Here is a 16,143-nt window from a genome sequence, read left to right as displayed (position 1 = left end):
AATTTTGACTTTAAGGACTAAACCTCAAGCAAAAAGTAGGATATAGGGACTCAAACAAAAAAAAAACTTACAGGAACGAAAATAGAAAACTCGCTAACTTACAGGGACCAAAAGTGCATTTAAGCCTTAATTTAATTATCTTAAATAGACTTTTATCATTTACATGACATGCAAAATATGCATGTATATACTTGAAATTTGTTATACAACTACCAATCATTATACTTTAAAGATAAGTCAAATGACATTAGTTCAAGACATATTACACTCATTGTATGTATATTTATTTATGTAACCAAATGAAGGTTTAGAAAAAACTTAGAGAGGGGGTTGAATAAGTTTTTCTTTTTGCAATATAAAAATGAAACATTTATTTTTATTATAGTTCGTTTGAAACTCAAACTACTTCAGTCCACCCACCAAGGTGATTTCGTCTCTCTCGGTCGAGGACTTAATCCACTATAACCAAAACTGATTACAAATGCACAAGCAACTGTTGTGACTAACGATACAATACACAAGCCAACTGCAAGTGACTAACGATCTTGCACAAGCCAACTGCTTTGTGACTAACACTAGATAATAAATCGTTCAGGGATCTCCACTAGATATAACATTTATTCACATAGAAACCTCTAAGACTAAACTAGTCCTAAATCTCTCGAGAATTATGACCCAACTGGTCTCTCAAGGAATAGTTACACAATAACTTCAAATAGTAGTGTTTCTGATTGCTTCTAATAAGCTTTAATCACAGTCGTAATATTTCACTAAGGTTTAAGCGCTACATTATTCCAGCCACACATTCTATGAAGAAATGATCTTCTATTTATAGCCTTGAATATGTGTTGTCTTGATCTTTGGGGAGAGCATTAAATGCTTTGCATGTTTGCTTTTGCTTTTGTTTCTCCAACGAGTTTCATGTGTGTTGCTTCTTCAATCAACCTCGAGAGTTGTTTCATTTAAGTGCTTCAGCCGTCATGTATTCATTATGTCTCTAACGGTATCTTAATGCAGTATCAGAACTTTGTGCTTCTTCTTTTCTTCAACTTATGTTTTGATTATTTGAAGACATCTTCTAACAGAATATTTCTACAGTGGTTGGTGCATAGAAAAATATACTATATGTAGTAGAACTTCAGCTTGCTTTATTTCTTCTTATTAGAGTTTTCTTTAGCGTGCGAATTCAGAAGTTTCCTTAGCTCTAGATTTTCTTATACGTCATCTGCTCAACATAAGTTAATATTTCACGTTCTATCAAGCATGAGTCAGAACATCATCTGAAATACAAGCATACACATCAGAGTATCAAATTAACTTATACAAAATTTATTTTCTTGTTATCATCAAAACCAAATTATGTTTTAACACACAAATCATTAAAGGCAAATTAAATACTTCATGCTAAATATTTATAAAAATATGAACAACCAAATTTCATATTCAATTCTTTGTAGATAAAACCAAATTCCATTCTCATATAAATATACCACACAAGAAAATTATACAAACCAAATAAACCCACACTTTATTACATACAACACAAACTTAATTACAACCTTTTACTACATAGAATACACATTCTTAAAAGTGAGGAATTTCTAGAAGTTACTTCTATGCAATAAGACCACCCTTTCGTGCACTTGAGTTCTTCTATTTGTTCATCCTTTTAAAGAACCTTTATTCACTTTTGAAATGTCCCGGTTTTCCACAATGGAAGCAACTTCCTTTCTTTCTTTTCCTTTGTACATTTCCATTGTTGTCATGAACATCTTCACCATCTATTTCCATATTATCATGAGACCTTTTAGATTTTCCATCTTCCATAAAATGTATTTTTTCATGAGTAAATTGGTCTTTAGTATCTACTTTACGATACTCTTCTACTATTTGAAGGTGATTACCCAATTTCTCAAGAGATATATCCTCCTTTTTATGTTTGAGGGTCCTTTTTATATCCTTCCATGAAGGTGGAGGTTTGTCTATTATGGAAGACACAATGATGGTTTCATCCATGTTCATTTTGTGTTGTTTTTAATTATTAAGAATACGTTCAATTTATATAATTGTTCCATAACATGTCTATTATCTACCATTTCATAATTATTAAAATGGGAAACAATAAATTTCTTACTTGTAGCATCTTCTTGCATGTACCTTGACTATAGTTTATTTCAAATATCTTTTGTGGATTGACTGGTTTGATAAATATTGAATAAAGAACCTGACATACTGTTGAGAATACGGCCCATGCAAATGTAATCATCATTGTCCCATTTTTGTGTTTCTCTTGTTTCAGCGATTGATTCTTCTTTCCTTTATACTGGTCTTGTATTATTCAGAACATATTCAACTTTCAAAGTTGTAAGCAAAAATTTCAACTTTTTCTACCAACGGATAAAATTGTCTCCATCAAACATTTCTAATTTTACAAAATTAAATGTCATTTCTTTGAGTGATGCCACCATTGATTAAGTAAAAAATTGTTCCTAAAGATTGTTTGATATTTGTGGTTGTTGGTGGAAATGTGGCAGCCCTTGAACAAAGAAAGCGTCGATGAAGATCATACTTGAAAATTCAAAGTTTGTGAATTTCACACTAACCTTTAAGAACAATTCGCCCCCACCAATTATTGTATATTGGATGCAATTGAGAATAACGGTGAATTCCCTTCAGGATACTTTGAGTTCCTTAAAGTGAATTGCACAAACACACTAAGTGTATCATTTCATTATAGTTTACAAATAATTGTTTTCTACATTTTACTCATGCATTAATAAAGTGAAAGAATGATTTAGAATAACTGAAATGGTGAAAAATGGATATATATTTCTATTTTCGTGCATCTTTTATGTTTCCCAAATGTCTCTATTTATAGAGAAATTCATGCCATTTGATAAAAAGAAACACCTTTTGAATAAAATTCTACATTAACAGCAAAAATTGAATATAGCATTGCAGTGTTCAATTTTTATCACAATCGATGTGCTGCTTTAGTGGAACTGGCGTGTTTTGTCAATCCATAAGCCGCGAGTTCTAGTATTGCGTTCCTCCATTTTTAATTAAAAAATGTTCCACACAAGATTCGAACCAAGCACCATTTGACCACAACATGAAAATAATGCATTCAATTTATATACATTATTATAGAAATACAAATCTCCAAACAATATTTTGGAAATATATAACAATTTTGACATTCTATAACATAAACATACATTATTGAAAACAAAAATTTAGTTAAAATTACAATTTTGGTATTACTTTGTTGGCTTAAATGCACCCTTGGTCCTGTAAGTTAACGAGTTTTTTATTTTCGTCCCTGTAAGTTTTTTTTGTTGGTATGAGTCCCTATATTTTACTTTTTTGCTTGCGGTTTAGTCCCTAAAGCCAAAATCCGCAGGAAAATTTGCAGGTTTTCCTGCGAATTTTCCTGCCGATTTTGATTTTAGGGACTTAAACAAACGCGAAAGTGAAATATAGGGACTCAGACCCAGAAAAAAAACTTACAGGGATGAAAATCAAAAACTCGCTAACTTACAGGGACCAAAGGTGCATTTAAGCCTACTTTGTTTGTTACTAAAGTAAACACATGAGGTAATTGAAGGAAAGTATGGTGACACAATTCTCATTCAAATTGGCATGGATAAAAATCCAAGTATTATCATCTTATACTAGTCTGTTTGATTTAGTTTTAAAAAGTTAGATTTTTTCTTTGTATTTTTAAAAATAGATTTTTCAAGACCGTTTTTCAAAATATTACAAATTATTTTATATTTGTTTTTTTTTTAAACGAAACACTAATTTTGACATCCTATAGTATAAACATATTTTATTGAAGAGCAAAACTTAGTCAAAATCGCAATTTTTTTAAAAAGTGGTATTTTAAAGATGATTTTTATGAAATTCTATTTGAAATAGCTTTAAAATTAAGTGATTTTTTGAAATTTTGATATCCATTTTTTTTCCATAAAAAGATGAAATACCTAAAATCACATTTTAAGAATAACTATTCAAACAAAATTTTCATTATTTTTAATTTTAGAAAGCAAGATATCATTAAAGGGAGAACTAAGGGTTCTCCAACCCAATTACAAAGAAAATCGAGAACCCCCTACAAAAAGGGAAGATTACAAACCAATTACAACTACGAGAGAAAATACAAAGGGTCCTTGCAAAACTCGTAGAAAGAATAATTGGGGTGTGTAATTTTCCCGTAAAACGACCATCTCCAAACTAACAACTTAATATTCTAAACGGTATTATTCACATTCCAAACCTCCTTGCAAAAGCACATTTCATTCCTAACCAACCAAAGACTCCAAGTTGTAGCAATCCAAACAGCATCCATTTTTCTACCCCTCACCTTTTTTACTATGAAAGAAAAAGTGTAAATCAATAAAATTTGATAAACACTCCTCTTAAAAAATAACCCCTTTACCCACCCAAAAAGCTATCTCACTCCAAATATTTCTCACCACCAAACAATCAAAAAATAAGTGGTTCCTACTATCCGCCCAATATCCATAAAATATGCACTTTATATCATCAAAAGGCAAAGACATACCTCTAGACACAAAAAGATCCTTCATCGGAAGCCTATTAAGAAAAAGTCTCCAACCAAATGCCTTGATCTTGAAAGGAACTTTCGTCTCCCTTAAGTGGCCAAAACCTTCCGCATGTTTAATAGATGGACCAAACGGGATATGTAACTTCTCATAAAAATCATAGCAAAAAGCTCCTGAGAACTCCAACTCCGTATTACCGGACCAAACCACGGTGCCTTTTCATACCGCCCACCCATTAAAGACCGCCAAACGCACCTTCAAAGACAAAAACTTTTTCACAAAAACCAGATCCTCCTCCACATTACCGGGTAACCCGAAATCCCCCCACCGCCAAACATTATTCACCCAACCACCCATGGTCGCCACTGATACATTCTTTAAACAGGAAACAAAAAATAAATCCGGATAAACCTATTTAAGAGCTTTATCTTCCAACCAATTAGATTCCCAAAAAGGTGTATTATAACCATTTCGAAAAATAAATATACTCCTTCCAACAATAGGATCAAGCAAAGAAGAAGAATTGATTTTTAAAATATCCTTCCACCAAATGGAACAACAAGAAGAAACTTTCACCTCTCTATCCGTTCCAAACACCTTAGACGATAGATCTCGATAACGCGATTTCAAAACAATAAACCACAAAGAATTTTTCTTTTGAAGAATCCTCCACCTCCATTTATTAAGGAGAGCCAAATTAAACATAGCCAAATTCTTGACGCCTAACCCTTCTTTGTTCAAAGGTAAAGTAACATCCCCCCATTTTATCCAATGAATACATCTTCTATCTTCCACCCCATCCCATAAAAACTTACTTTGAACACTAGTAAAATTTTTCACCACCTTTGTCGGCATCTTAAGAAAAGACATAGTGAAAATACACAACAAACTAAGAACGGACTTAAGAAGAGTGATTCTACCTCCCAAATTCAAGAAACGGGTCGTCCATCCTTCCAAACGGTTCTTCATCTTTAACAAAAGAGGGTTACAAGTGGCTTACATCCTTGGATTGAACCCAATTGGAATGCCCAAAAAATAAAAAAACTACTATCTTCCAACTTACATGAAAAAAGTGTGAAACCGCCTCTAAAAAAGGAACATTTGAATTAATGCCAATCAACTTACTTTTGTGATAATTGATTCTGAGGCCCGACACTAGTTCAAAATCCCGAAGCACCGCACGCACCGCCCACACATGTTTCCAACTCCCATCCTCCACTATTAAAGTGTCATCCGCAAATTGAAGAATATCCACCTTACTAGTACCCTTAATAGAAAAACTTTAAAATTCTCCCAATTCAATCAATTTTTTTACAAGACCCGTAAGACCTTCCGCCACCAAGATGAATAAGAAAGGTGAAAGAGGATCGCCTTGTCTTAAACCTCTAGATACCTTAAACCCCTTGGTTGGAATAACATTAACTAACACCGACATGTTGCTAGAGAACACCAAAAGCTCCATCCACCTCTTCTACTTTTCCCCAAAATCCATTTTATTCAACATGTACCTTAAGAAACTCCAACTAACCTTATCGTAAGATTTTTCAAAGTCCACTTTAAAGAGAATACAATTGCTACCTACTTACTTTCCTTGCATAATCCACCACCTCATTCGCCACTACCACACCATCTAACAATTGCCTACCGGGCACAAAAGCACTTTGACAAGAAGAAATAATAGAATTAAGAACAACTTTTAATCTCCCCCCTAAAAGTTTAGCTACCATCTTGTACAAACATCCCACCAAACAAATGGGTCTATAATCATCCAAACCAATGAGATTCTTAGACTTCGGAATTAAAGTCAAGAAAGAAGAAGTGATCGCCTTTGAAATAGAACTTCCAACAAAGAAGTAGTTGAAATAATTGATGAAATCTTATTTAATGAAATGCCAACAATTATTTATAAAAATAAAAAAGTAACCGTCTGGCCCCAAACTTTTTGTACCCCCACACTCCCAAACTTCCTTCTTAATTTTGAACTCAAGGAACAGTTTCTCAAGCTCCGCCCCTCCTCCCTACTAATAGACTTAAAATATATGCCATCCAACAAAGGTTTAACCTCTTCCGGTTCGATAAACTTGTTTCCAAATGGTTTAAAAACGTCATCCCTGACATCTTCCAGTGACTCCACCAACCCTCTCGAGGAAAGGATAGGACCAATATGATTACGTCTTCTTCTTTGTTCTATCACTTTGTGAAAAAAAACCATTAGAATCACCCTATTTAAGCCAAGACAATCTAGATATTTGTAAAAACATATTTTCTTTAATCCTTAAATTCCTCCAAAATCTACTAGACTCTTCCTTTATAAAAACAAGATTGTCTTCAAAAGAAGAATTAGAATTAGAGATGGGATCTAACCTTTCATCAGCGGTATTAATACCTAAAACTCCTTCCTCAATCTCCAAATCAATCTTCCCAAACACCTCCATATTCCATATTTTAAGTTTGTCTTTTAAGAACCTAAGATTTTCCTTTAAGATGAAATCTCCTCTTCCTTCCACCTTCATACTTTTCCACTCTTTTTCCACAAAAGGAATGAAAGAATCGAAAGAAAACCATTCATTATTGAATTTAAACGGTTTCAGACTCCAATTTTGAATATCCAACATAATCCAAATTGGACAATGATCCGATATGTCCATATCTCCAATCAATTAACCAATCACTTTCCATCTATTCACCACGGTGCTAGACAAAAGGAACCAATCAATCCTACTCTTTGATTTTCTATCACCACTAAACCAAGAAAATTTATTTCCTTTACAAGGAACATCCACCAACTCGCTATTGAAAATGAATTCTGCAAATAACTCCGCTTCTTTGTTATTTACCATGGCCACCCTACCTTTCCTCTCTCTTCCATTCTTAATGGCATTAAAATCACCTCCCATTATCCACTTTCCATCAATGAAAGTCTTCTTCAATTTTAACAAATCAGCCCACATGGATTTCTTCTTATTAAAGTCACAAGAAGAATACACATTTACAATAGAGTATAGAATATACTTCCATCTCACTTTAATCCCCATAAAACCATCACCTCTAAAACTATTTAACACCTCCATGCAATCATTCTTCCATAAAGTAATTAAGCCCCCCGATCTTCCCACCGAATTTGTGAAAGAAAAACCAATATCCGGGGATCTCCAAAAACTATTAGTCTTAACTTCATTCATACTAGTCACCTTAGTTTCTTGGATAAGAAAAATGCATGCTTTACCTTTGATGATTAAAGAACTTATTCTCCTTCTTTTGAATGCATTCATTCCCCCTCTAATATTTAATGATCCAATAATCATTGCTCAACATTTTTAAGCGCCTTCCTTGCCCTTCTAAATCTCTCCCTTGTTCCAATTCTTCAATCCTACTCACAAGCTTTTTCCGACCCTCCTCGTCCACCACGCCTATAGAGACAATGGCCACCCATAATTTACCCCTCACTTCCCTATTAAAAAGCTCCCATTGCCTCTCATTGTTTCTACAAATGTCTGAATCCTCTGTTTGATCCCCATAGCATTTCCTACAACCACCACTGTGATAACTACCCTCCCTCGCTGTTTTGGCCGAAGACAACTTCCCCTTAACATTACTCCTTAAAACCTTTCTACCTGATATAGGCTTCCCACCAACAGACCCCTTACACCCCTGTTTCTTCCCCTCTGTCAAAAATCTACAGCCATCTTTACAAAAGCCCTCCACATCATTTAAATATGTAAGTTTAAGTTTTTTCTCTCCATGCTTGCCCCCGCTCAGCCCAACAGAACATTTCAAAACAGAAATGCTAGCAGATTCAACTTCCAACCTAGAAACATAAGGAGCAGCAACATTGCTACTGAAAGTGGCGTTGGGACTATCCGCCTGAGGCCTTAACGTAGTATTTAGCCAAAATGACCCTGAGATGCCAATTGAGCAAACTAGTTCAGAAATGTGATTCAAAACAGAAGCTACAGGTTTACCCAAAACAGAATTACCATTGTCTGAAACATTGCGTAATTTGGAAAGAGAATTATCGAACAGTCAAAAGTCAGATTTATGGTTCTTAATGATTGCCACTCCATACGCAGCCTCCTTCACACCGTTTAATAAATTAGTAGTCGGTATAAATCCTCCATCAACCGAAAATTGTTCGATTCTATCTCCCGAGCCATCTGCCCCCACTGACTCCACTATGTCATCTGAGACCATAGTATCGTCCTGCCACTCTGTTTCAGAATCAGAAGAACCATAATCAGAGGAGAGATACCGATTTACCCGAAATGGAGCGAAACAGTCCAGACACGTCTTCTCTAATACACAGTATGAACTTTCTCCCGTCAATAGTCACCATGGTGAAATTTGGAATCACTAGGGAAATTGGGATATTCACCACTATCCTTGCAACATCGAACATATCCCTTTTGGCGGTATTCTCATTGATGCATATAAACCTTCCCCACACACTAGCCAACAGAACGAAAAAGTCGGAATTCCAAGCTTGTGCTGGGATGTCGTAATTTCTAAACCAAGCATCCCTAGAAGTGTCTATCATTCCAACCTCCCACTTCTTAATATTAGTAAACCAATACTTCCAACACAGTTCGCCTTCACTAATTAAATCGTTGATGAAACCCTCTTCTATTTCCTCTAACAAAGAACAATTACCACCTAAAGGTGAAACTTTGATCACAAATACACCCTCCATCTCCAAGTGAGTTTGGACGTTATATGCAAATCCAGGAATACTGACCTTATCCACATACGTCTTCTCAAACCTACTCCTAAGATCGACATCAGATTGAAAACTCAATAAATTTTTCTCAGCAACCTTCTCCATGAAAACCGACGGATCTGAAGGTCAGAAAAACACTTAGAAAAGGGGGGGGGGGGGTTGAATAAGTGTGACTTTAAAAACTCTTAAGATAAAAACATATAACACAGTTATTTTTATCCTGGTTCGTTGTTAACGAAACTACTCCAGTCCACCCCTTTAGAGTGATTTACCTCAACTTAGGATTTAATCCACTAATCAATCTTGATTAGAATGGTTTTCCACTTAGATACCTTTTAAGTCTTCTAGAGTATACTGATCACAACTTGATCACCCTAGGAATACAACACTTAGAAACTTCTAAGTCTTCTAGAGTCTACTAATCTCACTGATCACTCTAGGAACCTTTTACAATCAATGTAAAATAAATGTTTACAAGAGTATTGGAATGATTCTTTGAAAACTATAATCAAAACTATGATATTTCTCTTAAGTTCTAAGTTTATCTCTCACTAAGATATTACAAATGAAGTGAGGTTGAAAATGAAGTTCGTGAGTGTTTGATTCAGCAGCGTTTCAATAATTTAGCGAGAATTATTATATGCTTCTGATCAGAACTTCACTATATATAGGCGTTTGAGAAGATGATTGTTGGGATGCATTTAATGCATTGCGTGTTCCGTACAGCTCTGCATTTAATGTTTCACACTTTTGTCAACTACCTCTAGCCTTGCTTTTACTGCTTTTACTGACTTTGCCTTTTGTAGCTTCTAACGTTCGTTTTATTAGTCAGCGTAGCCTGTCATCTTGTACTTGATTCTGATCTGATGTTTGTAGATACAACGTTTGAATATCAGAGTCATTCAGCTTGGTGCAGAGCATCTTCTTGTCTTCTGACTTTGAAGAGCTTTAGCGTGATACCATAAGAACTTCAATGCTTCTGCTTCTGAACTCAAGTTCTTCTGATGCTTCATAGACCATGTTCTGATTCTGCTTGACCATCTTCTGATGTCTTGCGAGAGCATGTTCTGATGTTGCATACTTGAACCTTCTGAGTAAGTGATTCTTGCGCTGAATTGTGCATACTCCTTATATATTTCCATAAATGGAAAGTGCATAGGATTAGAGTACCACATTGTCTTATACAAAATTCATATATAATGTTATCATCAAAACTAAGAATATTGATCAGAACAAATCTTGTTCTAACAATCTCCCCCTTTTTGATGATGACAAAAACATATATAATTGATATGAATTTGCAATCAGAATATCAGATGACCAAAGACAATTACACAAATATAGCATAAGCATATAATCATATTGTGTGAATATGTCTCCTTCTAAGATTAACAACCTCCCCCTTAAATAACTACTAGAAGAATTTTAGAATAAAATACTTCCTTGAGTATTTTCCATTTCAGTCGAGACTTTCACTTTGCCTAGAACTTCAGAATATTCAGAGCTTCTGCTTCTTGCTTCCATAGGACAACTTCATAGCTTTGAATTTCTTCTTGAATCATAGCATGCTTGATTGTATCAGAACATTCTTGAATGTGTCAGAGCATCATCAGAGCATCTTTACATCCTGAAATGTTTCAGAGCATACTAGACAAACAATAATCAGAGCATGAATGGATCAGAACATTCTTAAACAAGAATATATATCAGAGAAAAAGAGAGAAGAAAATGTATCAGCGCATATTCTACAAAGAGAATATCAGAACATTCATTCTTCTTGCTTCTGATCTTGAAGCTTCACAACACTCAGCTTGCTTCAATTTTCCAAGAACATGCTTCTTTAGAACATTGATTTTCCCATGTGTTTGATTCTCATGTTAAGCTTTTTTAGAATATTCTTCAATTCTTCAAAAAATTTCAAAGACATAGAACTTGCAAACAATGTTAGGAATGTTGAGACTTAATCCCAGCAACTGATATAGTAAACCAAATCAATTATCATGTTTCTCCCCCCTTTTGTCATGACATCAAAAAGCATTTAAAAGATTCAGATGATAAAAGACACTAAAAGTGAAGAAGATAATGATTTCATTTATTTAGAATTAATCAGAAGTACAAAGGGATAGAAAGTAGATGCAAGAACCAGATGCAAGAAACAAGAAAACAACTAAGACCAAACAGACTACGACTAGCCTAGCTTAGAAACTATCTTGGCCAGAAGGTTTTGAATCTCAGCAGTGCTTTCGGTCTGCGTCTTCATAAACGATCGAAACTCATTGTGAGTATCCTCATGCTTATCCAGACGAGAAGCTGGATCAGCTTGATTCTTTTGAAGAGCCTTCATAGTGTTCGCCAGAATAGAAGGTTCAGAAGAAGAAGTGTCAAAGCTATTGTCCAAAAGAGGAGTAGGATTCTCAACAGCAGCATCAATCATGAGAACATCATCTTGATTTTCCTGAACAGGAAATGTCTCAGTAGGATGATTCTCAGCAACTTGATTCTCAGCATCACCATAATCAGGAGCAGGAAGTACAGCTTCTGAATTCTCAAGAGCCAGAAGAATTTCAGCCAAATTCCTCGGAGGTGTAGGAGCAGCAGGTTCTGAAGGGTATTCAACATGCAGATATACCATATTTGACGCTTTCTCAAAGGGATTCTCCCTTAGCCAGTTGAATAGTGACTGAAAGTCTCTAGTCAGAACGGAGTAATGGGGCTTCCACATAACCATTTCAAGACAAGGATCATTTTCAAGCTCATCAACGTACTTCTTCTCTTCAGAAAAATATATGCACTAGAGAGGACTAAACCATAATTCTTCATAAGGCCTTAGAATTCCAAGAGGACCAGGAGCTTCTACTTCAACAGCTTTCCGGAGCTTCAGAAGATCAGAGAAGAACTCTCTTATGAAAGCCATAAAAAGGCTCCTTGTTGCAACATAATCCGTCTGGGCATTATGTGCAGCCTTCAGTGCTTCCAAACTGTACCTTTAGCTTAAGAAATTCAAAACTGACACCAACAGAAAGAGGTTTAGGGGTTTTAAATTTGGTTGAAGAAATATCCGGGTGCAGAGTGAAGTAGGGTTTAGGTTCTCTATCAAGAGAAAGTGAATATTCTACTTCATCCTCATATTCACGGTTAACAAAGGCAGGGTCAGAATGAGGTTTGGGTGTAAAGTTACATGCACATAATAATTCCTTTAAGGAATCAGAATTTGGAGATTCTGATGCAGTAGGATTATTTAGTGCAGGGGAGGCAATAGGTTCATAATTTGCATGAGGAGGAGGTTGAGAGGTAGATATATTGTGTGAGGGGGAAAGAGGGTTTGAAGGGGATGAATTTCAAGGATTGGTTCGGTAACAGGGTGGTCAGAAGCAACATTGGTTTTGGGTGAAGAAGGAGGGGTGAGAACTTTGGTGGGTGAAGGTGATTTGGTGGAGGCTTTTTCTGGTTGAGATTCTGGTTGGGATGGTTTCAGAACTTCTCTTGGTATAGATTTTGAACTATTAAAATTATCAGAACCAGGTTCAGAAATAGACACACCTATGGATTTCTTGGAAGGTATTTCATAAACAACTTTAATTTCCTTCCTCTTCTCCGGAATCACAACCTTTTTCCCTTCAGAAATTTCCTTCTTCCTTGCTTCTGCTATATTTTCCTCTTCATCCTTCTTCTGTTCGCCTTCAACAACCTTCTTTTCAAATTTCTTTTTCTTCTTCTTCTTATCTTTCTTCTTTTTCTTCTTCTCCACATTCTTCTCATCATTCATCTCATCATCTTTCTTATTTTCTTTCACTGACTTCTTATGCTTCTTTATTTTAACAACATCTTCTTGTTCTTTAATCTCCTTTTCAACTAAAACTTCTTTATTCACCACAGCAACAATTTCTTTTTCAGCAACTTTCTCTTGATTACTCTTCTCCTCATTGACAGAAGGAAGATCAAACTCCCGCTTTGTCCTTCTTTCTTTGTTGGCGAAAGCTTCTGGGAAAACTTCTGTTACTCCATCCTTGGTAGTAGAAAGCTTCTGCCTGCTTGTCCCAACCTTAATATCCATAGAACCATCTTGTTTGCGAATATTAAGGTAATGAACCTTAATATTTGGCTGTTCATTGAGAAAGAATAACTCAAATTCAGCAAGAACTGGACCTCTTTTGTTTATGATTCCAGGAATAGCCTAAGGAGCATTTCCAACAGCTTGAATAAGATTCATCTTCTTCAAGGTGTTAGCATTCAAGATGCTCCGTGTGATTGTGAACGTATCCTTGACAACTCCAGCAGTTTCTAGTTGTTTAACCATCTTGGTTTGAACCAGAAGATTGGTAATAATTCTCCCAAAAGGAATAGCATTTCCTTTCTTCTTCTTCGTCTTGGTCTCATCTCTAGAGTCCTTTACAGCATTCCACATGTGATTGAAAATGATGGAGGGGCATCAACCTTCTTCTTAGTACCAATACAATACATGATGTATTGTTTGTCTCTATTGATGAAATTTGACGAACTGGTTGATTTTCTATGATAGAAACAACCCAGAAGAATCTTGGTCCAGGCTTTGTAGATGTCCTCCAGATCCTTGACATCCTTTGTCTTTGTCACATCCGTGTAGAGTTCATCAAAGACAGCGTCCCAGTTTGTTCTTCGAGTAGCTTCAAACTCGCCTTCAGCTTTTCTCAGATCAAACAACATTCTCAATGTGTCTTCAGTTATAGAAAAGAATCTTCCATGAATAAATGACACTATTGCTTTAGGAATGACGAAAGCATAAGCCCATAATTCCTTTACCAATTCAGGATAAACTGGTCCACAGAATTCAGGAAACAAAGATTGCCATTCTTGATAAACCATATTATCTTTGATATGAATCCCATGTTCTTCAAGATTTTCAACATCAACCATCATCTCACAAATCACTTCTAATTGATCTCGAGGAATCGAGCAAGTGATCAAAGGAATAATTTGTTGTTCTTCTTCTTGTTGATGTTGTTGTTGAGATGGAGAACCGACATTTAGCGATAAAGAAGCAGCCATTGACACAGAACTGAGATTTCTGAGATTCTTAGGTTTAGGGTTTGAGAAGAGAGCAAAGAGATTGCAGAAATGCATGCACAGGAGAGAGAATGAATGCGTAAAAAGAGAGAATGATATGATGAAGATGGTATAAATAGATGCGGATTTGAAAATCAAATGCATTTAATGAGGAGTGACGTCAGGTGGGAGAATGTGAAATTTGAAATGATTTGCACAGTTACCTAGGGCGGCGTCTCCTCAAGTGCACGCGTGCTTGTCCAAATAGAGTGAACACATGTTCAACATTTGGTAAGGCTGGTGACAGCTGTTTTGCTTTAAAAGAGATTCTGAATCAACTTAGACATATGAAACGCCAGTAATAACACAGTCAGAATATCTAACTGATCAATAATTTTCATAACTTCTTATAAGAAAATAAGTATCATTTCAAATCTAATCCATACTTCAGAACTTCTCATCCTTTCATTTTGGGCATAAATCCGTACTGATATTATTCAGAATGAACTTAAACCTATCTTCAGCAAGGGGTTTTGTAAAGATATCAGCCCATTGATGGTTTGTATCCACGAAGTTTAAAGATAAAACACCCTTCTGAATATAGTCCCTAATAAAGTGATGTTTAATCTCAATATGTTTAGCTTTGGAATGTAAGATTGGATTCTTAGATAAACAGATAGCAGAAGTATTATCACAAAAGATAGGAATGTTACTCTCATATATCTGATAATCTTCTAGCTAACTCTTCATCCAGAGCATCTGTGTACTACATCCAGCAGCAGCAACATATTCTACTTTTGTTGTAGAAAGGGCAATTGTAGCTTGCTTCTTGCTGTACCCGGAGATCAGGTGACTTCCAAGAAATTGACAACTTCCAAAAGTACTTTTCCTTTCAACTCTATCTCCAGCGTAATCAGCATCACAATATCCTACTAAGTTGTATTCTTCAGATATTTTGTAGATTAAACCAACATTAGTAGTACCTTTCAGATACCTCAAAATTCTCTTAACAGTAGTTAAGTGAGATTCTCTAGGATCTGATTGGAATCTTGCACACAGACAAACACTGAATAAAATATCAGGTCAAGAAGCAGTAAGATATAAAAGATATCCAATCATACCTCTATAGAGCTTCTGATATACCTTCTTACTTACCTCATCCTTACCTAAGATACACGTTGGATGCATAGGAGTCTTTGCTTCTTTACTTTCTAAAAGATTAAACTTCTTCAGAAGTTCTTTCACATACTTAGTCTGATGAACGTAGGTTCCTTCAGAAGTTTGATTGATTTGAATCCCAAGGAAATACTTGAGTTCTCCCATCATGCTCATTTCAAATTCAGCCTGCATAGACTTAGCAAACTCCTTTCAAAGTGTAGCATTAGATGTTCCAAAGATAATATCATCAACATATATTTGGAAAATTAAAATATCCTTTTTAAAAATTTTACAAAAGAGAGTAGTATCCACTTTTCCTCTAGTGAAACCATTATCCAGAAGTAAAGAACTTAATCTTTCATACCAAGCTCTACGAGCTTGCTTCAATCCGTATAATGACTTCTTTAGTTTGAAAACATGTTCTGGAGACTTAGAGTCTTCAAAACCAGGAGGTTGGTGGACATAGACTTCCTCATCTGTATAACCATTTAAGAAGGCACTCTTAACATCCGTATGATATAGAGTGATGTTATGTTGAGTGGCAAAAGAAATCAATAAGCGAATAGATTCTAACCTAGCCACTGGTGCAAAGGTTTCTGTATAGTCAATCCCTTCTTGCTGACTATAGCCCTGAGCAACCAATCTGGCTTTGTTTCTTACCACTTCTCCTTTTTCTCTTAG

The sequence above is a fragment of the Vicia villosa genome, linkage group LG4 (genome assembly GCF_029867415.1).
Source record: "Vicia villosa cultivar HV-30 ecotype Madison, WI linkage group LG4, Vvil1.0, whole genome shotgun sequence".
NCBI classification, from domain to species: domain Eukaryota; kingdom Viridiplantae; phylum Streptophyta; class Magnoliopsida; order Fabales; family Fabaceae; genus Vicia; species Vicia villosa.
Note: the sequence above shows the minus strand (reverse complement) of the source record.